Raw genomic sequence first — 10333 nt, forward strand, 5'->3', positions numbered from 1 at the left:
CTGTTATCACAACCAGAAGCAAAAAGGGCGTTAGCAAGGGGGAGAGATTTATGCACAGTGCTCTTTAATTGAACTGGGTTTGTGTCTGCCTTACACTTTCCAGCTGAGCAACAATGGGATGAGGAGAGAGTGCCTGTGCACCAGGGCACACATGAGGACTGTCAGGCAGCTGTGAGGGTAGCTCCTAACCACACGCATTCAAAGAGGGGACCGAATAATAATCATCCAGCTCTGCTTTAACTATGAATATCATTTATTTTTCCTTAGCTTCACCTCCTTTTTCTCCCTGCCTCAGCTGAGGACAAGATGATCGAGGGGACAGCTCCTGAAATCCCTCCTCTTCTTTTCAGACTCTGTGGAAGTGCACAGCAGAAGGAAAACACCAGGAGAGGTTGTCACTTTTGGCTCTGCATTTACAAAATAAGAAGCAGACACATAGGGGCAAGGAAAAAAAAAAATAAAATGAGTGGATGTTGTTTCATTCTCATTCCTCTTTTATTCATTAATGTCTGCAAAGACCCCTACTTCCTCACCCCCCAAATAAAACCTTCCTTGAAACAGCAGACTGAACACATCACCTCGGATGTTTTTACAACCTGACAAAACGTATTAAGCACTAGCATCCAGTTCATTTTTCTCAAGATTCAGTGCTCATTGTGTCTATTGGAATTTCTTTAGAGGTCTAAAATAAAATAAAAAAAAAAAAAAAAAAAAAAAGAATCCAGCAGCTGCTGAGGTGCTGAGAGAGTGAGAGAGTATATTCCTAGCCTTAAAGGATTAGGGGCTTTCAAAAATAATAGTAAGAAAATTAAAAACAAAAAACAAACCTGAAAATTCTTCATGATGGGAACAGATCATTAATATTAAAATATTATGGGATATTAAAAATAACGTACCATCCTACTGCATTCACAGTATCTCTGATGAGGCAGTCTAAGTAAATCCAGCCTGGGACATACGCATTCAAGTTAGAGAAAAACATGTCTTAGGGGTGGAATTACAATTAGGAATGTGAAGAGGAACACGACAAGAATAATCACTGACCCAAGAAGCTAAGAGATTAGATGAAAAGGAAACCCGACTAAATTAAAGTAAGAAACACGCACAGCTTGGGGTGCTCACATGCAGGGTACTAACACAGGGTCTTAATACTGCTGTATAGCGAGGCCAGACCACGCGTAAGGCATCTGCGTGTTTCTATTCCTACTAGCTTTTATAAGCCAATTCCACCTTTCTGAAGTCATTGAATGAACAATTGCTATCATTCAATCACTTTTATCAGGCTTCAAATTAAAAAAAGGGAGAACTTGTACAGAGAAGTGGTACGAAGATCCTACTCTGAGCTCTGCTAGCACAGAACTTGTGCTGCTCTCTGTGGCTCTGCCTCATTCCCAGCAGCAGCCAAGGTTTCAGCAGCACAGGGGGTGTTTCATGCAGCAATATGCAAGCCACTCAACCATTAAGGCATTAAACTTTTAAAGACAAAAGCAGAGTGGCATGGTTAATCCACCAGTGAAAATGTATGCATGCCTTGTCTCCCCCATAAGATTGGCATTTCAGGCAGTACAGTGCTTGCCTGCAAATTAACCTGCAGAAGCCTGGTAAGACTTTACATTCTCTCTGATGCCACAGTGGACCAATCTAAGATTTTTTAGCTTGTTTGTATGCTATACATAACATTAAGTACAGCCATTACTAAAAGCTTAGCTTAATTATTAGCTGATTCCTTCATATGCATGCAGACATAAAACTTCAATTATTTTTAATTATATGGAAAGTTTCAAGTGTCTGCTTTATTCCATTAAGATCATTCAGGACTCAGTAAAAGCGACAAATGCTTAATTTTTAAATGACAGTTCCTAATTAATTTGAACTCTGACTAATTAAAAGATTTGCAGATTCCAACAATCTAGCCCATTTTCAAAAGGCAAATCTTTAAGCCTGAAGAAAAAAATGCTCTACTTTCCATCGAGATTAAAGATTCAGCCCCTACTTGAAGTGCAAAACCCTCTTCAGCTCCAAGGTACAAACAGCCTCTCGAGGATACCCAAGTCCATCGCTCCCACTCACATAAAAATCTAGGCTCTGGAGACAGGAACGAGAGCTTCAGCCAGAGCCCATGGTGGTGACAGCCTGGGGTAATCCCACTCACCTATCCAGCTTTTATCTTTGTGCAGCACCGTATAAAAGGGGAAAGCAGTGCCCAGCTCTGACAGCTGCTGACAGACAGCCTGCAACATTAAAAAGGAAAATGCATTTGCTAGGTACCCCCACAGAAATGCTAGCTTCAGGGGATAGCTTCAGCAAGAGAAGAAAAGTATTTATATCTGTAGTCAATGAAAACAAGGCTTCTGGCTGTGCTGTGGATCTCTCAGCACCCACAGCTACGCTTACCCTCGCTGATCAATTCTGATGACGTTCAACGAGGTGAAACTCAGTGACAGCCCTACAAGTCAGCATCTGGTGAGAAGCTGGACTCCAAAGCCAATGTGGACAGAAGGTGGTCTTCTTGTATCGTGTATACCAGAGCCCAAATGGCCAACGAGTCCAACCAAGCCAACACCATTACATGTTTCTTCCACCCCATCAGGAACATCAGTAGTGGCACAGATGCAAGGAAGCTGAGGTCACTTTTTTGTGGAACAAAGCAGGGCTTAAGGAGGACCCAGTCCCATACTGTATGAGTTTTGCTGCTTTCATCATGCACTGCTTTTAAATGCCTGAAAACCAGGTTGTTGACTGGTGTGAATAAAGTTGGATTTTCAGCACAGCAGCTTCACACAGCTGCTGGCAACGAGCTTCCTTCATGCACAAACAGAGCTAATATACACAGAGATGGCTGGCTAGATTTCTCCAAGTAGAGTGAGTAATGCATATAGCCATAGTAACCAGCTCCTGCCTCCGAGCTTTCCTTTACTCTGAGGTTGATCTGCGTGTGCATGGATCTGTGGAGAGGAGGTTACATTTCTCCTGGCTGGAGGACCAAGTGCAGGAGACCTGGCTCTGCGATTCTGCCACACGCTGCAGCAATGACACGGAGCGACCTTGCCTATTGGTCTCTAAGTGGTTTTCCAGCACGTCACATGCATCTGTTACCCACTTATCGACCCACTTGAGTCACATAAACCAGCCAATACTCTCTGCTACACGAGGTTATTTACTGCACATCAATGTTGCATTTTTAATATCTCCAAACAAAATTATGGTGTTAGATATGGTGTTAGAAAACCATTTTCAATGAGTTCATGGAGTTTCATGGTAAGACAGGTTTATAGTTAGCTTTTTCACTAGCATTTTGTCTGCCTAAGCCATCTTGCATCTGAGGACATTGAGCATTTAGTGTTTTAATGATACAGGCGTGCCAGAGCCTTTAACACAAGATAAAATCCAGTCTCACTTGCACACATCAGCATTTGGAAGTGTTGGCACCTGAGTTATGAGCTCAGAACCCAGAGCCACTAGCTTTTATTCCTTTGTAAACAGGTAAAAATAAACACATCCTTTCTTACCCTTTATGGGGATGAAAACATTGCAAAGAAGGAGGGATGTGTATACTGTGAAGAGCAGAGTGAGCTGCAAAGATTACCGCAACAGGGCATACAGCAAGCTTCAGCTGGGGAGCTCTTCATTGTACATTGCAGTGCCTATATAGAAAATTAATGAATCAGATCATAGCTTAGACTGCAGAGCTGTGCCTGGAAGAAGGAAAAATCCCACCTTCTTACCTCAGAAAACACTAAGGTTTACAGAGATCTTCATACAGAGCAATAATATGCAGAGTAAGAAAAATCTCAAAGCTATTGTGATTTCCTACTGATACACAGTGCCTTACTGAGTGAAAGGGAAGCTGGCTGTGCATGGATTGTGGAAAGCAACTAATTTCATCCAGCAGTAAAGAAGATCTGACCTGAATTGCTGAGCTTAACTTTACCTTGGGCTATGAACAAGTGCAGAAGATGTTAATTACCACCACAGAGCCAGCGCTTTGTACCCCCACTGAATTCCTTCACTTACCTCTAGGTTGTGAGGCACCCTTGTAACTGGCTAACAAAAAAATATTAGTGGCTCATGTCTGTGGCACGAACGATCGCTGCTTAATATTTCAGTCCAGCAGAGTTCTCTTCCAACAAGCCCTTGTTAGATTTGCCTGTGACTGATGACGTTTAATGAGTCTGGGAGAAATCCAGGAAAATGTTATCACCGAACAACAGACAGAGACTAATGCCAGGCTTCGGCTACCTGCTTTAAAATTTTAATCACACTTCAGCACTACAATGAATGGAAAATACTTACCAAAAAGATTAGCACCATTCCTTCTACCTCTCCTCTAATCACTTTCAACCTTAAGGTCTAGGAAATGGAAGAATATGGGGGAAGCAATGGTAGAGGGGATATTCCAGTTTCTGTAATGCAACCACCTCATGCTTTTGCTCATGGGGCAAAAGATGCTCCTACACCATGCCTATCCAAGGCTGTAGCACAAAACTTATTAAACTTGTATGCATCATGCAGGATAGTAAAGTTCTTACAGAACTTAAGACAGGTATTTTAAATTTTTTCCCTCTTACCTGAGATTTATTGACATAGTATATAATTTTCTTAAAATAGTCAACATGATATTAAGATAAAGGAGATGTAACAAGTATCACCCTCCTATAAACAGGAGTTTCCTGGAGGACTCTGTACCTCTGAACAGCTCTCCCTTGGGCTCAGCCAAAGGTTTTTCACCCTTTAGCATCATTTACATGCCTCCTTGTGTGCACACTTGGTAAGCTAATCAAATCGTATCTGCAGTTTAGGACTAGCTTCCACATTTCCTCCTCCCCAACTCATGAATAAACATGACAGGATCGGGCACTGAGTAGTTAGATTTCTAATCAACAAGGCTTAGGAGCAGGAGGGAAAGGGGGAAGGAAAATCGCCATTTGAGTACTCCAGGCTTCAGAAATAGAACTAAAATTGGAGGCTGCGCAACCTCGCTCTGGTACCTTTGTGCGTAAGCGCTGTGCCTCCAGTGATGTGATTAGATGCTATTTTTCCCCTGGGGGCTCTGCCTCATTCTGCGAATGAGAGAGGCCTGCGTGGGGAGGAAGGCAAAAATCAGGTGGCAAGGGAGACACTGCTGTCTGCATGCCCCTTTTTGCTCGGTTGCTGAAGCTGCCTTCTGTATGAGTCAGAAGTGAGAAAAGATGATTTTAAGATTCAAGTAATTGCTGGCTGCATTAGTATGCCAGGATGCTTCGCCTCAAAGCACCTGGGTGACATATCAGCAAGCAAGGCAGTTACTCCAGCCTTTAGGCAACCATTATACCTGGTTTTATTTTCAATGCGACTAGGTTGAGATGCCCTAGGTTTGCAAAAACTTACTGGTTTGTATGGGAACGCTGAGTAGAAGTGCATGAAAGCATTGTATGCACAAGCTGCTGCCAAAGACATGAAGAACTATGTTTTGAGCTACAGATACTTGTATAGAAACCATACCTGTGCAGGCATGTATGTATTAACTGTTATGGGCCAGGCTGGATGGGGCCTTGGCCAGCCTGATCTGGGGGGTGGTATTCCTTTCTATAGCAGGGGGGTTGGAGATGCATGATCTTTAAGATCCCTTCCAACCTGAGCCATTCTGTGACTAACAAATGGAGGCTTTTGGCATTTCATAAAAGGAATCAGAAACTGGCAGCTTACCTCTATTTGCTTCGTGGTTCTCTGTTGGTAACATGAAGGAAAATGAACACAGATATACTTAATAAATGTCATATAGAAATTAAGATAGAAGGGAGCTACACACTAGATATATCTTCATTTATTAAATAGCTACAGGTCAGCAAAGCTCCTTCACGCATACATAGGTGTTTGGACACAGTCTAAACAGCAGCAGGTGTCTGAGCAGTTAGATCTGCAGCTCACACAGAGAGGCAGGAGCAGTTTTTAATTCTGGCATTGCCCACAGCCCATAGCCTGTTACCTCTCTGTTGGGGACAAGTCACCTCAGAGGGCAGCATGCATCAGCCAGCCCAAAGATGGCACTCCTTAAGCGCACCATGCCTAAAAATAAATGGCACTTCAGCCACGGGCATCAAGCAGGTCAAGGGGTGGCAACAGCCTCGTGTACAGAGGGTGCTGCTCCCCAGGGTAGTAACGGTTCCCCCAGGAAAAATTACTTCTGCTCTTGCTAATGAAAGGCAAAAGAGGAACTTACTTGGCCTCTGCAGAACACAAGCAAGGCAACAGCTCAGTACCTTCAAGAATATCTTGAGGAACTTCACAGCGTCAAAGCAAACCGTTAAACTCATCCTGCAATGAACACAATAGCTCTCAAAGTTCTTACTGCCTTTGAAAGCCGCAAAGAAATTGTCTTAATTCATCTCACCCTGAATACAAGAAAGAAAATTAAAGGCTTCTTTTAAAACCTAGATTCAAATCCAATTGCTAGATATGCGATAAAAATAAACCAGAAGATATTTCGCTAAGCTTTATCCTCAAGAGATAAAAAGAGAAACAATTAAGGCACTTGATATGACACACAAGCAAGCAGAAATGGCTCCTGACTTTGGCACTCAGCCCCCATCAAGATTAAACAAAATATATTGTAACTGAGCAGCTCTAGATTTTATTTTATTTTTTTTTCCTGGGGCTTAACATAAGCCTCTGGATTTTTAAATTACAATAGCCTTTTACTTCCTTCAAAGGTTATAGGACTTCTTGGCTGTACTGTAAAACACTGACTGAAATGCAACACTTGAGTATCAATATAAACAAATACATTCAGATAGATTATTCTGAGGTAAAACTGAGCCAAAACAACAGCTGCTTACTCACAAAATTAGTTTTTAATAACTTAATACAGTGCAAAACCTTAAAACACATTGTTAGCTCAGTTGCTCAGAAGAAAAATGTAACTAATACAGTATTTACTGGTGCACAAAGGCTCCGTTACATATGGGGAAAACGAGGTCTAGCCATCCTTGCTATGTGGGGGATCTCAGCGTTGTGAAGTGTTTGTTTTCCACGCAGAGATAACCTTTTCAGAGATGTACTTTGGCTCAAAGGGAAGGGATCCTACAGAATTCAATCAGCACGTATTAAGTGACAACCCACAGGCTGGAGTTAGAACAAAGGCTCTGTATCATGAGCCATCCACATTAAAGGAGAACTGCAGCCAATTATACTACAGTAGCTTAGCCAAGGAAATCTGGGCTTTATCCACTCCTGTGTTTCTTTAGGACAATATTCTCCCTTCCCCTACACTCTGCTTTCTTATACCAAAAGATTGGCAATGCTGGAAACATCCCACAAAGAAAACAGTTGCACTCACCATCTACCTGGGCTCTGCATCTCACGAGGGGCGTGTAGGCCATCTGCACACTTCTCAAACACCAAAGAGTTCGTTTCTGACACAGAGCTTTAAAAGGAGATGATGTTTTCAAGCCCAGCAAGCATATAAGCAGTGCTTTCAAAATCCATCTAAGCATCAAAAGATGCAATGCCCCCTCTTGAGTTATGTATGCTGTCCTTGGTACAGCACAGCTTTTGTATGTCCTTAAAGAGCCTCAGAGGTCTGTATAAAAGTAATAAAAAAGGTGCTGTGTTCACAACTGAATTACATACTGCCTGAAAGGATACTTCTGATCATTCCCAAATATGAAAGAAAATGGAAGTCATTGCCTGCTTTCCTCAAGGTTATGCAAAACAAAAAACAAACAAAAAAAACCCTCATCTGACAGCCTAAGAGCCTCAGATTCAATTTTTAAGTATGGCAACGTTGGTGTTTGGCACCAGATCAACTGCTTCCAAATGATATTAAAAATTCTTGCTAGACTCCGACCAATGTTGTCCTTGCAGGACGTTTTTCAAGCTAAGCCAGAGCCTGCACTGCAAGACTGAAGTTCTGTGCTCCCTGCTCTGTGCATCTCTATTCGACCTCTTCTGATATTCAGACAAAGTTTTGAGCAGAGATATATTAGTATACTTTCCTATTTACGTTTTCAAGGACATGCTCGGTAATAAAAGATCTATTGTTATGAGCACAGTGAATGCAATGTTAGCTCAAAAAGCAGCAGAGCCCAACAATAATGGATTAGGAAGACAGACAATAAACACATTACTGGTAGCAACACATTATATCAGCGCTCCCAGAATTCCTCAGCTTCCATTTTAGACAAAAGCTAATGCCATAAATGCAAACAAAGCAGAAATAAACAAAACCCACCACCAGAAACAACACAAAAACAACCAACACACCCCAAAACTCACCTTATAGACTCAAACTTGCATTTACAGTTCAATTAGGAAGTCACGCAGGCTTAAAAGGAGGCATGGAGTGCACACAGTACTAATGCGAAGCCTGAAACACATCCGTGGATGCAGCTAGCTGCTCTTACTAATTCCCCTTTAAAAGAATCCCCGATAAGACAAGGTGCTACCAACTGACTACCTGCTCTTCAGCCAAGGCGGCCAATTAATCCAGATTAAAGGGCAATGTGTCAAAATGGACACAAGGCTGCTCCTTAGGAAGGAGAGCTTCACAGATTGCCGGTGTCAGAACCTTAGGCATGGCAGACTTGAGCAGAAGGTGGACATAAAATTAAGGATCCATAGTACCTTGTTATTTCTCTTCAAGAATTAATACCCTCTTTAATTAATGAACACCCTCTTTGATTAAGATACTTTTTTTTCCCCCACTGCAGTCTTCGAGCAATCCACACTTGCCATTCTGGAGATGGAGACACCCTTTGCCCTAGGTGTCAGGCATGGTCAAGGTCTACCAGGATACTTACATGAATAGCTATATGGTTTTCAGCGTGACATAATTCAACCTAATTCCCATTTCTACATACTCCTAGGAAAATATCCAGTTTAGACTGGGATGGGATGAGATACACAAATGTGTTACTGTGATCTAAAGCCAGCAGACTTTCCAGCTTCATCACCCTGCAGGAGGAAAATTGGTGAGAAAGTCGAAAAGGACACGTTTCAGACAGTGAACAAAACTGAGATTTCACAAGTAACCAGACTGAAATGCATGGAGGAGTTTGTTTATATACAAACCAACTTTGTAAGGTTGAAAGCATTTCTTGTGAAACAAGTACTTGCCTAAAAGCACTCGATCTTTGGTTGCTAACTAACTCTTTTACTTAAAAAGGAGCAGAGAACATCTTACATCTTTACAAGAACACTTAAACTAAATCCATAAAACTGTGTGTCTGTTTCAATGGAGTTTGTTCCATTTTTTTTGGGAGAACAAGTATAAGTCAAGTGCATTGTTAAAGAATTCCTGGAAAATTATACGCTCACCTCCAAATCAAGACAACTGCAAGCACAAACAATACATAATTTCTAGCCCACATTTAACATATCTGACACTGATAAATCAGTACCATAAGAAGTAAATTTTAGACTTCTTCACTCTGAATTTTGTATTCTGTTTACACAGCCTTTAAATACATCTTACTACTCACAATCAGAAGTAAACACTGCCTGAACATCTATCAAAGAGCACACCATCTGTTCATTACTTTGCTTATTCTAAACAGGCTTACTTACCACCACAGCTCTTAGGATTAATTCCTAAAGCAATGCTTTGTTTTCAGTTTGTAAAGCTCAGAAGTTGTACTATTTGTGCAGGATATTAAACTACAGGATGAAGTTCAGAAGAAAGGCAGCCAATATTCCACGTGCCTGGGAGGAAGGATTCCCCCATGTTAAGTTGGGCATGATAGCACAACATACCTGTTTTGACCATACCAATAAAACTATGCTGTCTTGGTAATAAGAGTAAGCATAGGGGGAGGACAGTGACAACATAGGAATTGGTTCAGGAAAATCTTTCTTTTCCATCGTATGCGCTGGCAGGGATGACCAACTGCACTTCAGAAGTTTGAGGTCAATGACACTGCCTGTTTTATCCAAAGGTTGGAAAGACTCCACTACTAGAACCGACCAGCACTGAGAAGCTTCCCAGTTTATGTACAAGACAGACTTCCCCAGGTGAGAGCAAGCAGTAGGCACTGTCGCTTGGAATCAGCTCTGAAAGGAGTGGAGATGAAGTATGGGAAAGGGAAAGTCTAGAAAAAAAAGATCAATATCAGGGAAGTAGTAGAGATCAGAGAATCCAGAATTGACACCAAAGATGAAGACAACATGACAAGTCATATCATATGACAAATCATATATTGAAGGGCAAGAGCTCCAAACATTTGACTCATAGCAAAGAGGTACACCAAAAGAGCTAACGAGTACAGCAAACAAACACCACAGATTTTCCCCACCTTTCTCCTACCCCAGCATGATTGAAGTGATGTACAAAGCTACACAGAACCACATAAATGAAAAC

General features: G+C 41.7%; 1 long non-coding RNA gene across 2 annotated transcripts; it reads right to left on the reverse strand.

Annotated features, from left to right (window-relative positions):
- Positions 1-275: 275 nt before the first annotated feature.
- LOC119713929 (uncharacterized) lies at positions 276-6289 on the reverse strand. 2 transcript variants are annotated; one of them, XR_011806664.1, is made up of 3 exons: positions 2048-3413; positions 897-948; positions 276-407 (listed from the first exon to the last, which is right to left on the reverse strand). It is a non-coding gene; the product is annotated as an uncharacterized lncRNA (long non-coding RNA). The 2 variants fall into 2 exon arrangements; XR_005261066.2 differs by lacking the exons at positions 897-948; positions 2048-3413 and adding exons at positions 3510-3644; positions 4015-6289 and having other exon boundaries at positions 277-407.
- Between the last annotated feature and the right edge of the window lie 4044 nt (positions 6290-10333).

The sequence above is a fragment of the Anas platyrhynchos genome, chromosome 1 (assembly GCF_047663525.1).
Source record: "Anas platyrhynchos isolate ZD024472 breed Pekin duck chromosome 1, IASCAAS_PekinDuck_T2T, whole genome shotgun sequence".
NCBI classification, from domain to species: domain Eukaryota; kingdom Metazoa; phylum Chordata; class Aves; order Anseriformes; family Anatidae; genus Anas; species Anas platyrhynchos.